Consider the following 26,463-nt stretch of genomic DNA (forward strand, 5'->3'; position numbering starts at 1 on the left):
CTACTCACTCCAACACACTGACCATCCTTCCCCAAGTTTGGCTCCAGGAATATGACACAATGAGCCACCTCGGTATGTTGTGAAAGGAAGTTGTGTATAATGGGCTTTATCAGCTCATGCTGCCACCTTCAGAGATGTGTGAAATGTCATCCAAATCCCATTAGCCTGCAAGCCCCCCCGCCCAATTGCCATGCACTGATGTGCCATTCTTTCCTTGGCAATGTGTCCTCCTTCACACTTACCCACATTAGAGCAGTGAACATAGACAGGAACAGGCCCAACAGCCCGTAAGTGTTGAGCTGAACGATATAGTGCAAAAGTTCCATTTACTATCAGAGAACAATAGAACCATGGAACACTATGGCACAGTACAGGCCCTTCAGCCCTCCATGTTGTGCCGACCCATATAATCCTTAAAAAAAGTACTAAACCCACAGTACCCCATAACCCTCCATTTTTCTTTCATCCATGTGCCATCCAAGAGGCTCTTAAATACCTCTAATGTTTTAGCCTCCACCACCATCCCTGGCAAGTCATTCCAGGCACTCACAACCCTTTGTAAAAAAACTTACCCCTGATGTCTCCCCTAAACTTCCCTCCCTTAATTTTGTACATGTGCCCTCTGGTGTTTGCTATTGGTGGCCAGGGAAACAGGTACTGACTATCCACCCTATCTGTGCCTCTCATAATTTTGTAGACCTCTATCAAGTCCCTTCTCATTCTTCTACATTCCAAAGAGAGAAGTCCCAGCTCTGCTAACCTTGCTTCATATGACTTGTTCTCCAAACCAGGCAACATCCTGGTAAATCTCCTCTGCACCCTCACCATAGCTTCCGCATCCTTCCTATAATGAGGTGACCAGAATTGAACACAATACTCTAAGTGCGGTCTCACCAGAGATTTGTAGAGTTGCAACATGATCTCTCTACTCTTGAACTCAATCCCCCTGTTAATGAAGCCAAGCATCCCATAGGCCTTCTTAACTACCATATCAACCTGTGCAGTGACCTTGAGGGATGTATGGATTTGAACCCCAAGGTCCCTATGTTCATCCACACTCTTAAGTAACTGACCATTAATCTTGTACTCAGTCTTCTGGTTTGTCCTTCCAAAATGCATCACCTCACACTTGTCCCGATTGAACTCCATCTGCCATTTTTCTGCCCAACTCTGCAGCCTGTCTATATCCTCTTGTAATCTTCGACAACCTACAGCTCCATCCACATCTCCTCCAATCTTTGTGTCATCCACAAACTTACTCACCCATCCTTCCGCCTCTGTATACAATATACATCCTGAAATTCTTCATCTTCACAGACATCCACAAAAACAGAAGAGTGGCCCAAAGAATGAGTGCCAGTTAAAATGTTAGAACCCCAAAGCCCACCCTACTCCCCACTCCCACACACAAGCATCAGCAAAGCACCCCAACCCACTCCTCAGAAAGAATCAGCACCCTCCACCCACCAAGCATGCAATAGCAAAGCCCCCAATAAAGACCATGATCTGCAATACAACAAAAAAAAACTAATCATCCACCCGGCGATTCAACATGCCACTCTTTCTCACTTTCTCTAATAAAGGGAAAAAGAGGTCTCCCTTTTCACAGCTACAGGGGAGATATACAAAACAACTCACTGATTTAGTGTTAAAAGTTTGTTGGACTACTTTTCCCAAGTTCTATGACTTGAGAATTGGCAACAATCTCTCACCCAATAAACTAGTATGTAATCCCTTCTACCTGCATTATGCCCATTTTCTTCCACTCTTGGCACATTCATGCCCCTTGCTATGAGTTATTCCCTCTCAACCTAAATGCAAGTACTCTGGTATTAGACATTTGGATGCTTGCAAAATGATACTAAATGTCTGCTCTGTTTCATAATCTAATAACCTTATGAGCTCTCCCCTCAGCCTCTGTCGCTCCAGAGAAAACACAAGTTGTACCAACCTCTCTTCAAAGGACCTGTTCCTGAATTCAGGCAGCATCCTGGTGAACCTATTCTGCACACTCTCCAAATCCCCACAATAATGGGACAACCAGAACTGGATGCAATATTCCAGATGCGGCCTTACCAGAGTTTTACAGAGCTACAACATCACTTCCAGATTCCTGAACTTAATTCTTCTGTCAACCTGTGCAGCCACTTTTAGAAAGCTATGGATTCAGACCCCCCCCCCCCCCTCCAATCCCTCTGAACATCAACACTGTTAAACATCTTGTATTGTGTGTACTATCCCTGATTTATATCCCGCTTTATCCCTTGGAAATCTTCCACACTATCAGTAACATCACCAATCTTTGTATAGTCTTGGTATAGAGCCCTGCTTAACAGTTCTAGTCATATAGCAGCAGCCCAAATAAGTCCCATTGATTCCTGTCTTCTATCTTTTATTGTGCAAGCCAATTCTGATCTAAACAACCAAGTTACCATGAATCCTTTGCATCTTAATCTTCTTTATGAGGTTAAAATGAGACACTTCTTCAAATGCCTTACTGAAATCCATGCAGACAACATTCACAGTTCTACCTACACAGTGATTACCTTTGTCACCTCCTCAAAAAAACTCGATCAAATTAGAGAAAATAACCTGCCGCACACAAGCCAAATTTTGATTTATTAATCACATGTGTATTGAAACATACAGTGAAACACCTCATTTACATTAACAACCAAAACAGAAAAATATGCTGGGACCAGCCGAGAAATGTTGCCACACATTCCAGTACCAACATACCATAATCAAAATATTGACTGTCACTAATTAAGCCATGATTTTCCAAAAGCCCATAAATCTCATCTCTATCCAATTGTTTCTCTACCAGTGAAGTAAGAATTACCAATCTATAGTTTGTAGGATTATCTCTATTTCCCTTCTTGAAAAAAGGAACAGCATTAGCCATTTACTGGTCATCAGGGATTTTGCCTGCAGCTAGAGAAGTTTTGGCCTTTGCAATCTCAACTCTTGCCTCTCTCAAGAACTTGGGGTATATCCAAGCTGGCCCTGGGGAGTTATCTAGTTTCATATTCCTCAAGAGATTCAACACAACCTCCTTCATTATGTCAACGTGACCTAGTACATTAGCACACACCACACTGATTTCATTATCCTTGGTAAATATGATGCAATGTACTCATTTAGGACTTACACTGATTTCATTATCCTCCTTGGTAAATTCATTTAGAACCCACAAAGATTCAAGATACATTGATTATCAAAGAATGTATAAATTATACAACTTTGAGATTTGCTTGCTCACAAGTAGCCACAAAGCAAGAAACCCTAAAGAACCCAATTAGAGAAAAGAAGAAAAATAAAAGACCAACATTCCATGCACAAGAGAAAGAAAAACAAAGTACAAATCATGCAAACAATTGAAGTGAACAAGATCAAAACTGAGTCCTCAGATCCAACCGCTGGGGTATGCCCAAAGCCTTGCTTATCAGTTCATTATATTAGCTGGTATGGAGCACAACAGCCAGTGCATCTTCATAGCCTCAGCACCATGGAGATAATCATTGTGAAGAATGAGCGAATTTGCTCTCATCCTGACCAACACCCTGTCTTTGCAGTCTCTTTGGGCTGGTGTCTAAAGACAGCAATGACAGGACAGCAAAAGGCTCCAGAGCCCTGGAGAGAGGAGCAAAGATTGCAGAGAATGAGTGAAATCAGCTCTTCCCCCTGACCTGGACTGACATTTAAAGTACTGCTGCAAAAGGCTCTGGGTTAGACTATACCATCCACCGACTCACTCTAGGCCAAGATTTCTCCACCCAGCTTGAAGCTGCTCTCAAACTCTTCAGATCAGCTCAGCACCCATGGTCAGTTAAATGAGCATCGAAACTTCTCTGCCTGGCTCCGACTTCTCCTTTCGGCACCCAGAGCGATCCAACTTTGCACCCAGACCAACCATATGGGCATGGGAACTCCATCTGCAATGATTCTGCAACACACTATCTCCATAAGACGATAAGAAATAGGAGCAGAATTAGTTCATCGTTTGCTCTGCCATTCCATTATGGCTGATTTATATTCCTTTCAACTCCATTCTCCAGGCTTTTTCCCGTAACCTTTGACACCAGTATTAATCAATAACCATCAACCTCCACTTAAAAATGCGCAAAGAATTGACCTCCACAGACATCTGTGGCAATGAATTAGACAGATTGAACCATCTGCCTAAAGAAATTCCTCCTCATCTCTCCTCTAAAGGGGCATCCTTGTGTTCTGAGGCTGTGCTCCCTGGTCCTGGACTCTCCTACTATGAGAAATATCTTCTCTATGCCTCAGATCTTCAATATTTGGAATATTTTAATCAGATTTGCCACATTCTTATAAACTGCAGTGAGTACAGGCCCATTACCAACAAACACTCCTCATATATTAACTCTATATAGTTACAGCTATATAGGACTCTTGTCAAGTCCCACTTGGAGTACTGTGGTCTGTTCTGGTTACCTCACAACAGGAAAGATGTCGAAATTATAGAAAGGGTGCAGAGGAGATTTACAAGGATGTTGCCTGGACTGGGGAGCATGCCTTATGAGAATAGGTTGAGTGAGCTCAGCCTTTTCTCTTTGGAACAACAGAAGATGAGAGGTGACCTGATAAAGGTGCATAAGACGATGAGAGGCATTGATCATGTGGATAGTCAAAGGCTTTTTCCCAGGGCTGAAATGGCTAACACGAAAGGGCACAGTTTTAAGGTACTTGGAAGTAGGTATAGATGAGATGTCAAGGTTAAGTTTTTTACTCAGAGAATGGTGAGTGCATGCAATGGGCTGCCAGCAACGGTGGTGGAGGCGGATACGATAGGGCCTTTTAAGAGACTTCTGGATAGGTACACGGAGCTTAGAAAAATAAAGGGCTATGGGTAACCTTAGGTAATTTCTAAGTAAGTACATGTTTGGCACAGCTTTGTTTTGTGCTGTAGGGTTTCTTTGTTTTTCTTTCTTGTGACAATACCAGCATATGCTTTTTTGATATGGGTTCCAAAACTGCCCATAATACTCCATATGTGATTTGACCAATGCCTTATAAGGCCTTCACATTACATCCTTGCTTTTTTATTCTAGTCCTCCCAAAATGAATGCTAACATTGCATTTGTCTTCCTTACTACAGTCTCAATCTGCAAGTTAAACTTTACGAAATCCTGCACTACAACTCCAAAGTATCTTTGCACCTGCAGTTTCTAAATTCACTGCCCATTTACCATATAGGCTACATCTTTATTCCTTTATCAAGCTGCCTGACCATACACTTCCCTACACTGTATTCCATCTGCCACTTCTTTGTCCATTCTCCTAATCTGTCCAAGTATATCTGCAGATTACCTGCTACAACAACTAAATTGTATTGTCTACAACACTGCCCAGAAAGCCATCAATTCCATCATTCAGCTCATTAACATGAAAACTAGCAGATTCAACACTGGTTGCCAGCAATTAGTGGTGTTCTGCAAGGGTCAACCAGAAAAGAACCTCTTTATTCCCAGTCTTTGCATCCTACCAATCAGCCAATCTTCTGTCAATACTAGTATCTTTCCTGTAATACCATAGGCTTTTATCTTGTTTAGTAGGCCACCTAGGCATTCCATATTACATTGTATTTGCCATCAATCTCTACATTTCACCATTCCCAACAAGGTTCTATAGGAACATTTAGGTGAGCTGTAGATAACAAGAACCAGCACAGTCTTAACACTGCCCTCTCCTCCCCTCCCAAGAACCCAGCACAGTCATAACACTGCCCTCTCCTCCCCTCCCCTCAAGAACCCAGCACATGCATCCCTCCAGACAGAAATGTTCTCTGCACCACCTATCTCATCATCAAGCATCAACATTGTACCAAACATCCTGTGGGATTCTGTCTCTGAATGGTGTTTATGATGGTGTATAATCAAATGTTGTTAAGGTGGATAGATTGGTTTCAAAGGTACATTTAATGCCAGAGAAATGTATACAATATACTTCCTGAAATGCTTTTACTTCACAACCATTCATGAAAACAGAGGAGTGCCCCAAAGAATGAATGGCGGTTAAATGTTAGAACACCAAAGCCCCCCCCCCCAGCTCCCCCCCTCGCACAAGCAGCAGCAAATGAAGGATCCCACTCCCCCCACCAGCAAAAAAACATCAGCACCCACCACCGAGCACTCAAGCGTAAGCAAAACAACAGCAAAGACACAGACTTGCAGTTACCCCAAAGACTACGTGTTCACCCGGCATTCGACATACCTCAGTGTGTCTCTCTCTCTCTCTCTCTCTCTCTCTCTCTCTCTCTCTCTCTCTCTCTCTCTCTCTCTCTCTCTCTCTCTCTCTCTCTCTCTCTCTCTCTCAGAGGTGTCTCCATTTCACACATTATTGATTAGGTACTTTATTAATCACAAAGGAAATTAGAGTGACACAGTAACATTACAAGTGCACAGATATACAAATATTAGAAGAGAAGTAAGGAAGGATAAAAAATAAATTACCTCAAACAGTCTGACAGGAGGGAATCATCACTTCCTTGGCTATAGATTGACTCACTATAGAGCCTAATGAATGAGGGTAAGAATGAGCTCATACAGCTCTCTTTGGAGCAGCACATCTGTCTTAGTCTACTACTAAAAGTGCTCCTCTGTTCAGCCAAGGTGGCATGCAGAGAGTGAGAAACATTGTCTAAATTGCCAGGGTTTTCTGTAGGGTCCTTTGTTCTACCACAGTTGTCATAGTCCCTTCTGGCAATCCCATCCCACCACCTGGCTATTTACCTCAGGAATTGGGCCTCAATCCCCTTGTTTAGTTTCCAATCATTCCCAGGTTCCACTAACAACACACACCTGCTTTCCATCAGAAAATGCAGGATAAAGACCCTGTGATCACAACAAGGAGCTGCCAGTTCGTTGGTTGACTCTGGTGTGAGTAACCTCGTTCCATGGTTCTAAGTCTAGCATCGCTCCTGGATACTGATTCCATGCTCACTACGTCAATAATGCCTCCCGACTTTGCCTCCACGCCTGTGTTATACACTTGGGTTCATCCACCGCCACGCTCGGGTAACAGAACTAACTGGCCATAACGAACCCAGCGGACACGGATGCTGTACAACAGGCCCTCGCCAGTCAGGGCTACCTACTGGGCGCCCACGACCAACTACATAGGGAGGTCACGGAAAACCTTCGGACGCTGTTCAGGAATGTATGGAAGGTCAGTGAGTAGGTGGACCGAGTTTCCGTTTCCCTTTCTCACTGTTCGCCGCCCCTGACCTTGATCCTATCTGGCAGCCATCGGGAGGAGGTACGATTCAGTCTCATTCATTCACCTCAAGCCCCAGTAGTTCTAGGGTATCCATGGCTGACCCAACACAATTCCCAAGTCGACCAGTCTACTGGGAGAATAGCCAAATGGAGCCAGTCTTACCACGCCAATTGTCTGCAGTCAGTCCCTTCTCCCGGGGAAGCTACTGTGACCCTGCCTGTCCCGGAACCCCTCCATTTGTCCTAAGTCCCCACAGAATAGCATGACCTGGGACCGGTATTTAGTAAACAACTGGCCCTTTCCCTGCTTCCGCACCGCCCATATGATTGTGCCATCGGCCTTCTCCCCGGGGCCTTGCTACCCACCAGTCACCTTTTTAAACTTATCCCGACCAAAGAAAGAGACCACGGAGAAGTACATTAGCAAGTCCCTCATGGCATGCATTATCAGACTTCCATCTTCCTCAGTAGGTGCCGGTTTCTTCTTTGTAGTAAAGAAGGACGAGTTGTTTCATCCTTCTATTGATTACAGAGGCCTAAAGAGTATAACAGTTAAGAATAAGTACCCTTTTCCCCTCATTAGTTCAGCTTTTGAACCACTGCATGGAGCCACCATTTTCTCAAAGCTGGACCTTTGGAATGCATACCATCTAGTCAGGGAGAGGGAGGGGGCGAGTGGAAGATGGTCTTTAATATACCTCTGGGCCACTTCGAATATTTGGTCATGCCGTTTGGTCTCACCAATGCTCCCGCTGTTTTTCAAGCCCTCATTAATGATGTACTGAGGGACTTTATTATTTGGTTCGTATTCGTTTACCTCGATGATATCCTGATATCTTGTAGCACCCCCAAGAACACATTCACCATGTCTGTCAAGTTCTCCAGAAACCAATTATTTGTGAAGGCGGAGAAATGTGAGTTCCACGTTCCTTCGGTCAGTTTCCTCGGTTATATCATCGAGAGCGAGCAGGTGAGAGCAGACCCCGAGAAGATCTGGGCAGTGGAAAAATGGCCTAGGCCCATGACCCGCAAACAACTTCAACGATTCCTGGGGTTTGCAAACTTCTACTGCCGATTTATCAGAGGCTACAAGACTACAAGATTTAACAGAGGCTCCCCTGTGGCCATTCCCCTCAACAACAAGTATACCAATTTGGATATTGTTGGGGGTGGGGGGGTGATGACTGACCGGGGATAAGTTGTGGCAGCCGGATCTCTGGCACTGAGTCTGGTTCTGCAGTACAGGAGGGAGGGTGGAAGAAGAGGAGAGCGGTAGTGATAGGGGAATCGATAGTTAGAGATACAGACAGGAGGTTCTGTGGTCGTGACAGAGACTCGCGGATGGTTTGTTGCCTCCCGGGTGTTAGGGTCAGGGATGTCTCTGATCTCGTGCACAGCATTCTGAAATGGGAGGGTGATCAGACAGATGTCATGGTAAACATCGGTACCAATGATGTAGGACGAAAGAGTGAGGAGGTCCTGAAGAGTGAGTATAGAGAGCTTGGTAGGAAGTTAAAAAGCAGGACCTCGAGGGTAGTAATCTCAGGCCTGCTGCCTGTGCCACGTGCCAGTGAGGGTAAGAATAGGATGCTCTGGAGGATGAACACGTGGCTGAGGAACTGGTGTAGGGGGCAGGGTTTCAGATTTCAGGATCATTGGGAACTCTTCTGGGGCAGGTGGGACCTGTACAAGAGAGACAGGTTACATCTGAACTACAGGGGAACCAATATCCTTGCAGGGAGGTTTGTTAGTGTTATGGGGGGGGGGGGGGGGGTTTAAACTAGATTTGCAGGGGGATGGGAAACAGAGTGTCAGAGTAGATAGTGGAGCAGGGGTGAAAATAAATTATGTTAAAGGTTCATGGAAAGTCACAAATCAAAGGGTTGTGTGTGGTGGTAATAATCTGTCTATTTCATGTGAGGTGTATTGTGGGGAAGACTGATGAGCTGAGGGCACGGATTGACACATGGAATTATGACATTGTAGCAACTAGTGAAACTTGGCTACAGGAGGGGCAGGACTAGCAGTTTAATGTTCCAGGGATTAGATATTTCAGACATGATAGAGGCAGAGGGAAGAAGGGTGGGGGTGGGGGGGGGTGGCATTGATAGTCAGGGAAAATGTTACAGCAGTGCTCAGGCAGGACAGATTAGAGGGCTTGTCTACTGAGGCCATATGGGTGGAGCTGAGAAGCAGGAAAGGTATGACCACATTAATGGGCTTGTATTATAGACCACCCAATAGTGAGAATTGAAGGAGCAAATCTGCAGAGAGATAGTAGACAACTGCAGGAAACATAAAGTTGTGATAGTAGGGGATTTTAATTTTCCACATATTGATTGGGACTCCCATACTGTTAAAGGTACAGACGGGTTAGAGTCTGTAAAATGTGTTCAGGAAAATTTTCTATATCAATATATAGAGGTACCAACTAGAGGATGCAATATTAGATCTCATTTTAGGAAATGAGTTAGGACAGCTGACGGAAGTGTGTGTATGGAAACACTTCAGTTCCAGTGATCATAACACCATTAGTTTCAACTTGCTAACGGATAATGATAGATCTGGTCCTCGGGTTGAGGTTCTAAACTGGAAAAAGGCCAAATTTGAAGAAATGAGAAAGGATCTAAAAAGTGTGGATTGGGACAGGTTGTTCTCTGGCAAGGATGTGATTGGTAAGTGGGAGGCCTTCAAAGGAGAAATTTTGAGAGTGCAGAGTTTGTATGTTCCTGTCAGGGTTAAAGGCAAAGTGAACAAGAATAAGGAACCTTGGTTCTCGAGGGATATTGGAACTCTGATAAAGAAGAAGAGAGAGACGTGTGACATGTATCGGAAACGGAGCAAATAAGGTATTTGAGGAGTATAAAAAATGCAAAAAAATACTTAAGGAAGAAATCAGGAGGGCTAAAGACATGAGGTAGCTTTGGCAGTCAAGGTGAAGGACAATCCAAAGAGCTTCTACAGGTATGTTAAGGATAGTAAGGGATAAAATTGGTCCTCTTGAAGATCAGAGTGGTCGGCTATGTATGGAACCAAAAGAAATGGGGGAGATCTTAAATGAGCTTTTTGCGTCTGTATTTACTAAGGAAACTGGCATGGAGTCAATGGAAATAAGGCAAACAAGTGGTGAGGTCATGGAACCTATACAGATTGACAAGGAGGAGGTGCTTGCTATCTTGAGGCAAATCAGAGTAGATAAATCCCCAGGACCTGGCAGGGTATTCTCTCGGACCTTGAAATTGCAGGGGCCCTGGCAGATATATTTAAAATGTTGGTATCTATGGGTGAGGTGCTGAAGGATTGGAGGATAGCTCATGTTGTTCATTTTTTTAAAAAAGGCTCTGAAAGTAATCCGGGAAATTATAGGCCGGTGAGTTTGACATCAGTAGTAGGTAAATTATTGGAAGGAGTACTAAGAGATAGGATCTACAAGGGTTTAGATAGACAGGGACTTATTAGGGAGAGTCCACATGTCTTTGTTGTGATAGGTCATGTTTAACAAATCTATTAGAGTTTTTTGAGGAAGTTACCAGGAAAAGTGGATGAAGGAAAGGCAGTGGATGTTGTCTACATGGACTTCAGTAAGGCCTTTGACAAAGTCCCGCATGGAAGATTCAGTCGCTAGGTATACATGGTGAGGTAGTAAATTGGATTAGACATTGGCTCAATGGGAGAAGTCAGAGGGTCGTAGTGGAGGATTGCTTCTCTGAGTGGAGACCAGTGACAGGGATCAGTGCTGGGTCCATTGTTATTTGTCATCTATATCAATGATCTGGATGATAATGTGGTAAATTGGATCAGCAAATTTGCTGATTATACAGAGACTGGATGTCATAAGGTGGGCATTGGGAATGGACCCAAATGCAAGACACAGACACTGAAGTACTAGAGAGAGGACTAGGTGTATCAAAAAAGCAAGGGAAGTGGGGAAGAAACGACACTGGGCAAGACTAGGAGACAGGGCATGGGCTAGGACTAGAGTAGGAAAGTGGGATCTGGATGAGGAACTAGGAACTAGGAACCTGGACAAGGACTCCGTGCCAGAGACTGGACAGGGACCCGGAACCTATGTCTTGACTCAGGCTCGGACTCCAGATCCAGGCTCAGACTGGACGTGGGGGCAGGACGCAGGACTCCAGGGCTGGACAAGAATATGAAGCTCCGACTTGGTCTTGATCGAGGGAGAGCAGGAATGCAGAGCCTAGGTTGAGGAAGTGCAAAGCAGAAGCAGGGAGAGGCATAGCTGGACATGGACACTAGCCCTGGACGAGACCAGGACTTAGGGCCTAGGCTATGACTCGGATTTGGAGACAGACTGGAACCTCCTCAGCGCCTTGGACATGGAATGGAACCTCCACGGACCCTTAGACATGGAATGGAACCTCCTCAGAGCCGGACTAGAGCACAGGAACACTGAACACAGAGCCGGGACCCCTCCTTGGGAACAGGACAAAGGGCCAGGACTCATACACGGACACTAAACACAGGGCCACAAAGAGACAGTTCCAAGCTCAACGATAGATAGTTCCTTCTGTTGGTGTGGCAAGGCTCCAGTCTCACTCTGGTGGCTGAGCTTGATGGTGATACAGGCAAGGTTGCTGGCAAGGCTTCAGAGGGAAGGAAGAGAACAGTCCAGCCCCAGGGTAACGGCAAAGTCTAAGACTTACCCCATGGAGGTACCGCATCTTACTGTTACCATCAGGAAGGAGGTACAGATGCCTGAATGCACATACTCAGCGATTCAGGAACATCTTCTTTCTCTCTGCTATCCGATTTCTCAATGGACATGGAAACCATGAACACTACCAAATTTATGTTTTTGCACTATTTATTTAATTTAACTATTTGATACATATATACAGTATATACTTACCGTAATTTACAGTTGTTCCCTCTATTATTATGTATTACATTGTACTGTGCTGCAAAGTTAAAAAAATTCACAACCTACGCCGTGATATTAAACCTGATTCTGACTGATACAAACACAGCAACTGCTGGAGATGTGAAGAAAGATACATTGCTCAGGGAAAAGTACTTGTCTTCTAAGTCTGCTGTAACCCTTGAGACTCAATGTTGAATTCAAAAGTTTCAGATAACAGCCTCTCCTGTATCTACTGGAACCAACCAGTTCTGTCTTCAGATCATCTGTCTGACACTAGTTTGGTCTGTCTTTCTTCACTGACGTGTCCTGGTCTGTTGAGTATGTGTATTTCTCTTGCATTTCGGATTTCCAGAAACCCCTGTGCTCTGCACTTCACAGTTCCAGTATTTCCCTCTCTATTACTCTCATTTATCTTCCTCTGTTTATCAGCCACTGATAAATTCGCCAGAAAGTTCAGCAATGATTAACAAGCAGTCATTTCCCTCAACTGGGCGGCATCAGAATCCATTGCATCCTATGGGCAACCTCGGTCTCCACTGCATCGTCGATTGACCTCTCTATTTCTTCCCATGTCCTCAATTCTAAAAATACTTGACTTCTGATTACTTTAGTTCCAATGAATGGACATTGGCCTGAGACGTTAAGCATATTTCTCCCTCCACAGATCCTTAGTGTTCCCAGCAAAGACTTACCTCACGGAGGCAGGTACAGGAAGGGACAGATCCCACCGTAGGGTAATGGTAAGAATGGCCTGACCTACCCCATGGAGGCAAGGACAGGATACCGACAAGATGAACCAGAAATCACACTCGAACCCAGGGCCACTTATGTTCCAGCCCCAATATGAGAATCAGGTGCCTGTGAGTAAGCCCAACTGAAACAACGGACAGCCAGAAGACCCAGAGTCCGGAGTCCACGGACCGGACTGTGAACCGGAACGCGGACTTCACAGACCGGACCATGACACTGGAGGTGTAGTGGACAGTGAGGAAGGTTTTCAAAGCTTGCAGAGGGATTTGGACCAGCTGGGAAAATGGGCTGAAAAATGGCAGATGGAGTTTAATACAGACAAGTGTGAGGTATTGCACATTGGAAGGAAAAACCAAGGTAGCACATACAAGATAAATGGCAGGACACTGAGGAGTGCAGTAGGACAGAGAGATCTGGGAATACAGATATAAAATTCCCTAAAAGTGGTGCCACTGTTAGATAGGGTCATAAAGAGAGCTTTTGGTACATTGGCCTTTATAAATCAAAGTATTGAGTATAAGAGTTGGAATGTTATGGTGAGGTTGTATAAGGCATTGCTGAGGCCGAATTTGGAGTATTGTGTGCAGTTTTGGTCACCAAATTACAGGAAGGATATTAAAAAGGTTGAAAGAGTGCAGAGAAGGTTTACAAGGATGTTGCCGGGACTTGAGAAACTGAGTTACAGAGAAAGGCTGAATAGGTTAGGACTTTTTTCCTTGGAGTGTAGAAGAATGAGGGGAGACTTGATAGGGGTATATAAAATTATGATGGGTATAGATAGAGTGAATGCAAGCAGGCTTTTTCCACTGAGGCCAGGGGAGAAAAAAACCTGAGGAAATGGGTTAAGGTTGAAGGGGGAAAGTTTAAAGGGAACATGGGGGGGGCTTCTTCACACGGAGAGTGGTGGGAGTGTGGAATGAGCTGCCAGATGAAGTGGTAAATGCGGGCTCACTTTTAACATTTAAGAAAATCTTGGACAGGTATATGGATGAGAGGTGTATGGAGGGATATGGTCCAGGTGCAGGTCAGTGGGACTAGGCAGAAAAATGGTTCAGCACAGCCAAGAAGGGCCTGTTTCTGTGCTGTAATGTTCTATGGTTCTACAGTCGAGTGGCGGCCCCCCTTACCTGGCTTACCTCACCTACTACCCCTTCCGTTGGGACTCCGAAGCTGACTCGGCGTTCACTGACCTGAAGAGGCGTTTCACCACCGCTCCCATCCTGGTCCATGTGGACCCAACCCGTCAATTCATTGTCGAAGTGGATGCCTCTGACTCCATGACAGGTGCAGTCCTGTCCTAATGATCAAGTTTGGATGAAAAGCTTCACCCCTGTGCCTTCTATTCTCGCTGACTGTCCCCTGCCAAGCAGAATTACAACGTGGGGAATTGGGAGCTCCTGGCGGTCAAACTAGCATTGGAAGAATGGAGGCACTGTTTGGAGGGGGCAGAATACCCATTTGTTGTGCGGACTGATCATAAAAACCTGGGGTATATTCGGACCACCAAACATTTGAACTCCCGCCAGGCTCGTTGGGCATTATTTTTTGGATGGTTCAAGTTTTCCCTCACATACCGTCCAGGGTCCAAGAACGGGAAGTAGGACGCGCTCTCCCACCAATACAACTTCAAGGAGGACACTTCCAGCCCAGGGACTATCCTCCCACCATCCTGTGTGGTTTCCACCCTCACTTGGGAGATCGAATCCAAAGTAAAAGAAGCCCAACGGGATCACCCCGACCCCGGCAATGGACCCAGTGATCGCCTGTATGTGCCTGTTTAGGTCAGATTCCAGGTTCTCCAATGGGGGCACATGTCTCGGTTCGCCTACCACCTCAGGAGTGATTGGACCCTAGTTCTCCTGAGGAAGTGCTTTTGGTGGCCGCCAATGGAGGCGAATACCCATTCCTATGTCTCAGCATGTTCCATCTGTGCCTGGGGAAAAGCCTCTCAGCGGCCGCCTGCGGGTTTATTTCATCGTCTACCTGTCCCTGGTCGCACATCACCCTAGACTTTGTCACCGGTCTACTCCCTTCACATGGGAACACCACCGTACTCACCGTGGTAGACTGGTTCTCTAAGGCGGTGCACTTCATTGCCCTCCCTAAACTCCCTTCCTCTCAAGAAACCGCAGATCTTCTTGTCCGCCACGTCTTCTGCCTCCACGGAATTCCCGCAGACATCGTCTCGGATCGAGATCCCCAGTTTGTCTCACAGGTGTGGAAGGCGTTCTGTCAAGCCTTAGGTGCATTGATCAGCCTGTCATCCGGCTTCCACCCCCACTCCGGAGCAGATTATCTGTTATTTGTGAAGCAGGGTGCCTTGCGCAATCATAATCGATTGAAAACGAACGTGGCAGCACGGAGGAGCATCGGGAAATCTCCAGGAAGACCTCCTTCGTTGCTGCTGCTGCTGCTGCTGTGAGGTCTGGGACTCTGCTGGGAAGAACAGGCCCCCAGTCCTCGGGGTCTGGGCATTGGCGGGGCCGTCTTAATATGCTCGGCAGAGGATGGTGCTCGGAGAAGCTGTGCCGGAGGGGATGGTCGTCGGCTCGGAGGTTCGATGGACTCGGAGTCCGCTGCGGTCAGGTCGCTTTCATTGTGTGTTGTATCTGCGAGGCTGAGTCGGGCGGCGCCGTGGAAGTCCATAGCGGGGGTATTCCCTTCTGCCGCCGGCGCGGGATGGCGAGTCTGTCGGGACCTTGGGCACTTGTGGAAACTGTGGTGATTTCTTTTGAATTTATAGTCCTTTAAAATCTTTGGACTATTTTTACTGTGCCCCTGGTCTGTTTTTTTAATCAATTATGCTGTTGTTTGCACTGTTGTAACTATATGTTGTAACTATGTGGTTTTGTGCAGGTCTTGTAGCTTTAGTTTTTGGTCTTGTTTTTGTCTGGTGGATTTGGAGCTCCTTTCTGGGGAACGCGCTAGACGGTAGCGCGATATTAATACGCAGCAGCCTCTCCAGACTCTGGATTGGGGATTGCCAAACATTAAGTGGATTTTCTAGTGTAGTCTGTTTTGTCATATTCTTTTGTGATATCATTCTGGAGGAACGTTGTCTCATTTTTTAACTGCATTGCATTTGTGGTTTCTAAATGACAATAAACTGAATCTGAATCTGAAGATGAACGGGCAGACGGAACGAGTCAACCAAGACCTGGAGGCGATGCTATGTTGTGTAACGGGAAACAATCCATCGACCTGGAGCAACCACCTCCCGTGGGTTGAGTACGGCCACAACTTTCTAATGAGCTCTACCATTGGAAGGCCTCCCTTCGAGTGTTCCCTGAGGTACCAACCCCCGCTGTTCCCCGCACAAGAAGAGGAGATTGCGGTACCGTCGGTTCAGGACCATATCAATCAGTGCCTTAAGGTGTGGGAGTAAACACGCACAGCCCTACTCAGATCAGCAAAATGCTACAAGAAGACAGCCAACTGACACCGGACTCCAACGCCTGAGTACCAACTGGGGCAGATGGTGTGGCTTTCATCCAAGGACATCCTGCTGAAGAATGAGCATAGGAAACTTGCCCCTCGCTTCCTGGGACCATTCATGTTGAAAGTGTTATCAATCCCGCAGCAGTCCGCCTAAAACTGCCAAGATCTATGCACATCCACCCGACTTTGTGTTTCCCAGTTAAAGCCAATTTCCGTCAGCCCCTTGTGTCCCCCAACTGAGACTCCCCCATCTGCCCGTATCATTGACGACCATCCAGCATACACCATCTGAACACTACTGGAAGTGCGCCGTAGGGGCAGGGTTTTCCAATACCTGGTAGACTGGGAAGGGTAGAGTCTAGAACAGCATTCCTGGGTCCCCCACTCCTTCATCCTAGACCCTTCCCTCATCCAGGATTTTCATCAGGACCATCCAGACAGGCCTGGAGGATCACCTGAAGGCTCCCATTGAGGGAGGGGTACTGTCATGGTCCCTTCAGGCAATCCCCCACCTTGCTGTTTACCTCAGGAATTGAGCCTCAATCCCCTCGTTTAGTTTCCAATCATTCCCAGGCTCCACTAACTACACTCAACTGCCTTCCATCAGAGAATGCAGGATAAAGACCCTGTGATCACAACAAGGAGCTACCAGTTTGTTGGTCAACTCATTCCATGGTTCTTAGGATGGTCCGTTCTAAGTCTAGCATTGCTCCTGAATACCGATTCCACACTCACTACATCAATAACGCCTCCCGACTCTGCCTCTGCACCCGTGTTCTGCACTTGGGTTCGTCCAGCGCCATGCTCGTGTAATACCAGTGTGTCCAGTTTGACTCATAACAGAGCCAGCCTTTCTAATCCATTTATTGAGCCATGTTGATGCCATTGCCCCAGCACACTATTGCGTAGAAGACTGTACCGGCAACAACAGACTGGTAGAACGTCTGAAGGAGAGGCCTGTATGCTTCAAAGGACCTCAGTCTTCTCAGGAAGTAGAGGTGACTCTGGCCCTTCTTGTACACAGCCTGTGTTGGTGCTCCACTCAAGTCTGTCATCCAGGTGCACCCCCAGGTACTTGTAGGCCCTCACCATTAGTAGTAACAGGGAGCCGTGCAGGGTTATCCTTCCTAAAAGTCATCACCATTTCCTTTGTCTTACTGATGCACCATTTGACAAAGTTCTCCTCCAGGGACCTGCATTCATCCTCCCCTCTTCCCTTTATACACCCAACTATTGCTGAGTCATCAGAGAATTTCTGCAGATGACATGACTCAGTGTTAAATCTGGAGGCTAGGTTACAGGGTAAACAGAAAGGGAGCCAATACAGTCCCCTGTGGGGCCCCAGTGCTGCCTATAGCCATGTCTGACACACAGGTCTGAAGCCGCACAAGCTGTGATCTCTACCAGTCAGGTAGTCTATTATCCAGAATACAATGGAAGTGCCAATTTGCATTACCCCCAGCAATGAGGGCTGTATGTTATAGAAGGCACTTGGGAAATTAAAAACATGATCCTCATAGTGCTGCCCAAATGGGAGTAGGCTCTATTCAGTAGGTAGAACAGCAAACTGCAGGGGATTGAGGGCTGATCAGACCAGGGGTCAGAGGTGAGACATGGCCAGCCTTTTGTGTCCCTTTATATCACTTTCATCAATCATGTCTACAAGTTCACCAGAACAGCTCAGATACCTCAGAAGTGCATCACAGTTGTGCTGCTGCCTAACAGGTACAAAGAACCAATGTCAGAAACTGCAAATGCTGTAACCTAGAGCAAAACACAAGGTTCTGCAATTCTCTGATTTCCTGCATCAATTTCTTTTGAACCACGTTCTATTCTGACTTTTGCACTCTCCCTTTCTACACTTTCTCATTTTGACCATCTGGGCTCCCTCTGGGTGTTCTGGTTTCCTCCCACATCTCAGAATGTTAGGTTTGTTGGCCATTGTGAAGTAATCTTCATAACTGGCAAAGCAAAGAGTTCATTAATACCTATGTGTATTAATAAGATAGAGGGAAATTGATGGTGGAATGGAAAAAATGGGATTGCTCCGAGGGCCTACATAGACATGATGGTGATTTTGGATTGTGTACAAAATAATATGCGAGAGGCCTCCATTGGTTGGGGTCGACCATAGATATTTCATCCTAGCTGTCGACAGTGTACGTACACAAACCAGGACAGTACAATATGGAGAGCAAACTGCTATCCATGAAGCAGACTTCCCTTCTCCGTGCAGCCGATGAATTCAAAGGAATAGCAGGGACTGATATTGCAGGAGTTGCCAATCTGCGTAGAACTCAAGATAGGGCTGCCTTAGGGAAACCAGCTCTGGACTTTTCCTAGAGGTTTGAGATCAGATTTTTCCTTCTCCTAGATGAACAACCAACCACGGCCGACAAAGTCCATCTGCACAGAATGTAAGCTGCTAAGAACCCACCTTTGCCTCTTGTCCTGTCAGTAGAAGTGGTTCCGCCAGGCTTAGTAGCTGAGTCAAAAATGAAGACCAGGAGCTGGATTTGGTTGTCAGGGCATTTGAGATGTTCGTCCTCTCCACCCTCAGCTGTGAAAATCTTAATGAATGACACAGTAATATGAATTTAATTATATCTGACCCACTTTGAAAAGTTCCCATGCTTTTCAATTCAGAATCCTTTCTGTTCAAAAGAGCATAAAACTCTCTTCTATCATCCTTGCCCTTGCTCAAAACACCCTGGACACGAAATAGAGCTTCAAGCCTTAGCCATTGTATTGGCTTCATTCTGTGTCAGTGGCACAGCAAACAGGTGTGAGATTCAGAAGAACTCTGGAATATCTCAAAGCTCTTAATTTACTTGTGTCAAACATGTGGTAATACTGATGAAATCAAGGAGATATTCTTGATAAAGTGTGTTATGGGTTAAGACAATAAGACATAGGAGCAGAATTAGGCCAATTAGCCCATCGAGTCTGCTCCATCATTCCATCATGGCCAATCCCAGATCCCAATCAACCCCATCTCTTCGGTTGTCCATTGAAATCCAATGACGACATCCACTCCTTTTAACGGTGAGATCTTTGATGACTATACAGTCCTATCCTAGACCCACAAGCTCTATTGTAGGTGGGACATGTATATGTGGTAGTGGTGGTGGTAGGGATGGCAACCATAGCTGCATTTCTCCTGGCTCTCTTCTGGTTGTTCTTTCCATCTCCAGAATACGAACCCCATCCTTACACAGCTGTCGCCATGTGATACAGTCAGTAGCAACATCCTCTGGGTCCTCAGGTCTGATCTTGCACTTCCTTAAAGCATTCTTCATCTGATCCTTATAGTGCTTCTTCGGCCCTCCAGCTGAGTGACGACCATGATGTAGTTGGCCGTATAACACTCTGCAGACAGTGGCATTGACTCAACCTCATACACCTGCCTTCTCACCATATCCATTGATGCACTGACTGATCAGAAAATGATCAATTTCCACCTGAAATATATGCACAGTTTTGATATCCACCGCAATCTAAGGCAGAGCAATCCACAGATTCACTACTCTCTGGCTAAAAAAGAGAATCCTCCTTACCTCTGTTCTAAAGGGTCACACCTCAATTTTGAGGCTATGCCCTCTAGTTCTGGATACCCCCACAATACGAAACATCCTCTCCACATTCACCCTATATAGTCCTTTCAACATTCAATAAGTTTCAATGAGATCCCCATGTATTCTTCTAAATCCTACAAGTATCTGGGAGTACAGTTGGACGAGAAGCTAGACTGGACTGCCAACACAGATGCCTTGTGCAGGAAGGCACAGAGTCGACTGTACTTCCTTAGAAGGTTGGCGTCATTCAATGTCTGCAGTGAGATGCTGAAGATGTTCTATAGGTCAGTTGTTGAGAGCGCCCTCTTCTTTGTGGTGGCGTGTTGGGGAGGAAGCATTAAGAAGAAGGACGCCTCACGTCTTAATAAGCTGATAAGGAAGGCGGGCTCTGTCGTGGGCAAAGTACTGGAGAGTTTAACATCGGTAGCTGAGCGAAGGGCGCTGAGTAGGCTACGGTCAATTATGGAAAACCCTGAACATCCTCTACATAGCACCATCCAGAGACAGAGAAGCAGTTTCAGCGACAGGTTACTGTCGATGCAATGCTCCTCAGACAGGATGAAGAGGTCAATACTCCCCAATGCCATTAGGCTTTACAATTCAACTGCCAGGACTTAAGAACTTTTTTAAAGCTATTATTAATGCTTTTTGAGTTAGTGATTTAGATGCATATCATATTATTACTGAGTTAAGTATTGTATGTAATGAGTTTTTGCTACAACAAGTGTATGGGACATTGGAAAAAATGTTGAATTTCCCCATGGGGATGAATAAAGTATCTATCTATCTATCTATCTATCTATCTATCTATCTAAATTAAAGTAAGTACAAGCTCAAAGCTGCCAAATTCTCCTCATATGTTAACCCCTTCATTCTGGGAATCATCCTAGTGAACTCAATGTGCTGCCTGACTAGTGTCTTATAAAGCCTCAGCATTATCTCCTTGTTTTTATATCCTGTTCCCCTTGAAATAAATGCTAACGTTGCATTTGCCTTCGTTACCACAAACTCAACATGTCAATTAACATTCTGGGAGTCTTGCACAAGTATTCCTAAGTCCCTCTGCACCTCTGATATTTGAACTTTCTCCTTATTCAGATACTATTGTACCTTTTACCAAACTGCATTATCATACATGGGAACGGGGAAGGTATCAGTGATATTCAGGAATGAAGCTCCATTTTGGGGCCAGGGTATTTTGAAGAGCAAGGATGATAGCAGAATTTTATGCTCTTTCAGAACAAACATTGTGCTCCATTCTTGACAATAATAAACCTTTGCTGAGAATTTCATTAAACAAGCAGTTATTTAAAAAAATTGGGAAGTGAAAACCACAGGGGTGAAAAATATTGATTCAATTCAATCAAACATTAATTATTCTTGCTAAAACAAAGTCATGATTCCAACTTCCCGGATTGCTTTTTTAAGTTATTTACAGTATTTATAATACCAAGCTTTGTTAAAAGAGGCTTTCACCGTAGTGCAAAGATTTGTTGAGAATACATTTCAGCCCAGTCTGCCCCAGGTCATTTCTCTTTGATGCTTTTCTTTCAGCTTTTCACAATGCGCTACCAATTTTCTATGGGCTGCAATTACAACCAACCTCTGCTTTCAAAGCAAACAGAACAGGACAAGATTACTGCCTGAGTAGATCAGGCTAGGAATTTTCCACTCAGTTGTTATGACAGTTACTGACAGGAGCTTTACACAATGACTGGGGGAGGCAGGAGCAACCAGTAACTGCACTCAGGGGTTTATCTTGGAGAAAATAGCTCCCACAAGGGATGCAGCTGAGATCTGCAACTGCAGTCGATATCAGCCACATGTACAGCTTTGCAACACAGATGAATCACAACAGCCATCTCTGGGCAGGCTGGTGGATCACGACCAGTGGAGTGATATGCTTCAGTGCTAGGGCAGTACAGTGGCTTGATACCCATCTCTGGGCAAGCTGGTGGATGTGATAATCTTGACTTTTCAGTTACGCTTTGCAGATTCCTCTCCACGACCAGTGGAGTGATATGCTTCAGTGCTAGGGCAGTACAGTGGCTTGATACCCATCTCTGGGCAGGCTGGTGGATGTGATAATCTTGACTTTTCAGTTACGCTTTGCAGTTTCCTCTCCACGACCAGTGGAGTGATATGCTTCAGTGCTGGGGCAGTACAGTGGCTTGATAGGAAAAACATCCAAGAGCCTTTCCTGGTGTCAGAACAGCTGGGCCTTTGTCTGGCCCACACAGTTCAATGTAGTGGAGATAAAATTATTCAGCTCTAAAGCTGGAGCATTTATCAGCAAGTATATCAAAACTCCTAATCTGAATAACATCAGGCTTCCATCAGGCTGTTGTGGTCACTGGAGAAAGCTCAGCAAAGGAATGGTGGATGGAGAATGCACAGAGCAGTTGAATGAATGTGGGTTGTAGTCATACTTTGACCCATTTAATCCATGCCAAGATATTATTTTCCCTAGTCCCATTGGTCTGCCCTCCATATCCCTTCCACTGATGTACTTATCCAAACTTGCCTTAAATGCTGAAATTGAACCAGCATCCACCACTTTCACTGACGGCTCATTCCACACTCTCACCATGCACAGAGTGAAGACATTCCCACTCAGGCTGCTCTTAAGCATTTCACCTTTCACCCCTAACCCATGACCTCTAGTTCTAATCTCACCCAGCCTCAGTGGTGAAAGCCTGCTTGCACTTACCCTATCTGTACCCCTCATAAGGAGGGTGTTAAACGCTGTCTGTTGGAAATTCAGATTGTAACACAAAAAAGGAGCGCTTTAGCCGATTTACTATAATGTTATTAGGGTTACAGCACCCAAGTTACAGAGAAAGGTTGAACAAGTTAGATCTTTATTCTTTGGAGCGTAGAAGGTTGAGGGGGGACTTGATAGAGGTATTTAAAATTATGAGGGGGATAGATAGAGTTGACGTGGATAGGCTTTTTCCATTGAGAGTAGGGGAGATTCAAACAAGAGGACATGAGTTCAGAGTTAGGGGGCAAAAGTTTAGGGGTAACTCGAGGGGGAACTTCTTTACTCAGAGAGTGGTAGCTGTGTGGAACGAGCTTCCAGTAAAAGTGGTAGAGGCAGGTTCGATATTGTCATTTAAAGTAAAATTAGATAGGTATATGGACAGGAAAGGAATGGAGGGTTATGGGCTGAGTGCAGGCCAGTGGGACTAGGTGAGAGTAAGTGTTCAGCACGGACTAGAAGGGCCAAGATGGCCTGTTTCTGTGCTGTAATTGTTATATGGTTATATGAAGGCACTGCAGGTATTCTCTGAAAATATGTGGATGATGTTGGTGGACAGTGTCCAATACACCTTTCACTGAATGCAGGGATTGGTGCACTCACATTGAATGGATTTATTGAAAGACGATTTCCCATCCTTGTCTCTGAGTGGTTTGGTCGAGACTGGAGGGCTCACTTTCTTGCTACTTTACCTTATTAGCATGCCTTGCAGGTTGCTCCTCTTCTACAATGGTATCCAGGAGGAATTAAAGTATCTCTCAACAATTATAGGGAAATTCTCTGAAGATACAAAGTCCACGCAAAGTAAGCAAAGTGTCAGGTTCCTTGACCTGTGGAGGTGTTGAAGCTATAAGGTATAGATTGGGTGAATGTATGTTTTCTTCCCCAGAGAAACAGAATTTAAAATGAGGGCAGAGTGGCACAATACAAAAGGAACCTGAAGAGCAATTTCTTCATGCAGAAAGTGGTGAGAATATGGAATGAGCTGCCAGGGAAATGGTCGGGGCTGGTGCAGTAACAACATTTCAGAGATATTTAGATAAGTGCACAGATAGGAGGGGTTTAGGGGGCAACTGGGACTAGCTTGGTGTACACATGTTTGACGTGGACTGCACAAGTTGGTCTGAAGGGCCTGTTTCTGTGCTATATAGATCTATGACTATGGTTTTGACACAAGTCAGAGCCCATGAAAAGGTTAACCATGATACAGAGTTGAGTTCAGCATTTTTGATTGATCCATCACTCTGATAACCTGTTTTTTCAAATATTTTCTCTGACATTCTAAATTTTTAATACATGTACTTTAGTTTGTATAAAACATCTGGTTAATTCAATTTCCATGAAAGTAAAATGAATGCTATTTGGTTCATTGCAGCTGTCAACTCATTACAATATTTCTTGGGCAGCTGTTTTTGTTTCATTGCAGATTTACAGAGGCTTTTTAGCTAATCCCAGGAGCTAGCTCAGATTAAACCATTCTCCACCAGTCCCTCCTTTGTGCAGCATACATTCAGCCCTCATTGCAGGGTTGCTGACACTGAGTTCGGAAAAGAAACCTTGCCTCCCATTTTTCATATTTCTAATCTAAATTCGTATTCTGTCATGTAATTCCCTTGAAGCAGATGAAATGTTTTAAAGCTTCTGAGAAACACTGAAAGCTCATTCAGCCTGTCGGATCTCTGCTGTCCAAAACCACCATTTGAATTAAACAAATTCTCAGTCTTCTGCATCAGTCCAAAGGGCAGGAGGCAGGAAGCCTTTATTTAAAAAAACCTGAAAAAACACTTCCTAAAATGACAATGAAGTTGATTTAATGGTAACTTTCTGAAGGGGATTGGCTATAAACATGTAATGGTCTGTGGAGTGTGAGCAGATAGCTTGGTTAAATGACAGACACATACAGTGGCATAATAGCCTTTTCTCTTTCACTCCTAGGATTAAAGATTTCGCTAAAGACAGTGAAAAGAAAGAAAGTGAACATACTGATGGAATCTTTTCTAACACACTGGATTGTTCTAAACTTTATTCATAATAAATGAGTAACTGATGAAATCCAGTTACTTTTGCAGTAGGTCAAAGTGACAGTGTATAGTGGGATTCCACTAATAGCGAATGAATCAACCAACAAAAGAGCTGGAATTTCAACTTCCGGTTTCCTTGCCAATCACTTCCTGCTGGTTCTTGATTCCCATCACCAACAGTGCATCTCTTTCTTCTCTCTGTGTGCCCTTACTGATGTGAAATACCCCATCAGGATCCCTCATGACCTTCTCAAGGACAATTCCTCATGACCCAAGGACAATAACTGCAAATTCTCCAATCTACTCACAGACTGCATTTTGTCATCCTCGGAATCCCTGAATACACGTTTACATCCCCTCTGAAGACATCGTATCCTTCCTAAAGTGTGGCATCCAGTCTAGACCACAGACTCCAAGTCTGGTTAAACCATTTTTTTATATATTTGACCATCATGACTTTCTTACTCATGTAGTCAATGCCTCAGTTACTACTTTCTCAGCAGAACCTGCCACTTTCAGTGAATTATGGCCATACAAATACCCCCACAACTCTGTCTGTAACCCTTAACAAATGATTTCACTGTTTATTCTCTCCCCAACTTTCAACCAAAATGAAACACGTACATTCTGCATTAGATTCCAGTTGTTAAGTGGAGGGAAACATTGATTTTGAAAAAGCTTTTCTGAACTAATTTATAAGAGTGGAAGCTAAAACTGCACACAATACACCAGCTGTGACTTAATCAATATTCAATAAAGTTGTAAACTTCCTGCTCTTATATAAACATCGATGTCCTGGCTAAGGAGGCAGCATTCCAGATGCTTCTTCACCACCTTATCTACTGTTCTACCACCTTTGGGATCTTTGGACGTATAGCAATAGGCCTCTGTTCCACATATCCCCTTGGACCCTGCCATTCATTCTGAAGGATTCAATCATAATCTCATGTTTATCAGGATCAAAATTCCCTTGTTCTGCCTGTCTAATGATTTGATTATCTGTTAGGCTCTCACTATTAATAACACCATTGATTCATGCCAGCTGTAAACTTACTTTATACATTTAAATCCAAATCATTAATATGGACTGGCACAGTAGCATAGTGGTTACCACAACACTTTACAGTACAGATGACCCGGGTTCAATTCCCTTCTTTGTCCGTAAGGAGACTGTACGTTCTCCCCATGACCAGGTGAGTTTCCATCAGGTGCTCTGGTTTCCTTCCAAAGTCCAATGGTAATTGCCCATGATTCGGCTAGGATTAAATTGTGCATCATGACTTGAAGGGTTGGAAGGGCCTATTCCACACTGTATATCAATTAAAAAAATATCGGCAAGTGACCCCACACTGCGCCAAATTAAACTTAAATCCAATCTGTCAACTTGGCTTTAGGCTCAAACCTTTTGAACCAGCTGACTTTACTAAAGTCCATGTAAATGACAGCATGTTTTTGAGAGACAGGAGCCTTCAATCCTAATTGAATTTTTTGATGAGATGACCAAGCACATTGATGAAGGTAGAACACTGGATGTTTTGTATATGGATTTTAGTAAAACATTTAGTAAGTTTGCTCATGGTAGGTTCATTCAGAAAGTCATGAGACATGAGATCTAAGGAAATTTGGTTGAGGATTCAGAATTGGTTTGACCATGGAAGACAGGGGATGGCTGTAGATGGAGCATATTCTGCCTGGAGGTCAGTGACCAGTGGTGTTCCAGAGGGATCTGTTTTAGAACCTTTGCTCTTTATGACTTTTATCAATGACTTGGATAAGGAAGTGGAAGGGT

This window comes from Hemitrygon akajei, chromosome 32 (genome assembly GCF_048418815.1).
Source record: "Hemitrygon akajei chromosome 32, sHemAka1.3, whole genome shotgun sequence".
Classification (NCBI taxonomy): Eukaryota; Metazoa; Chordata; class Chondrichthyes; order Myliobatiformes; family Dasyatidae; genus Hemitrygon; species Hemitrygon akajei.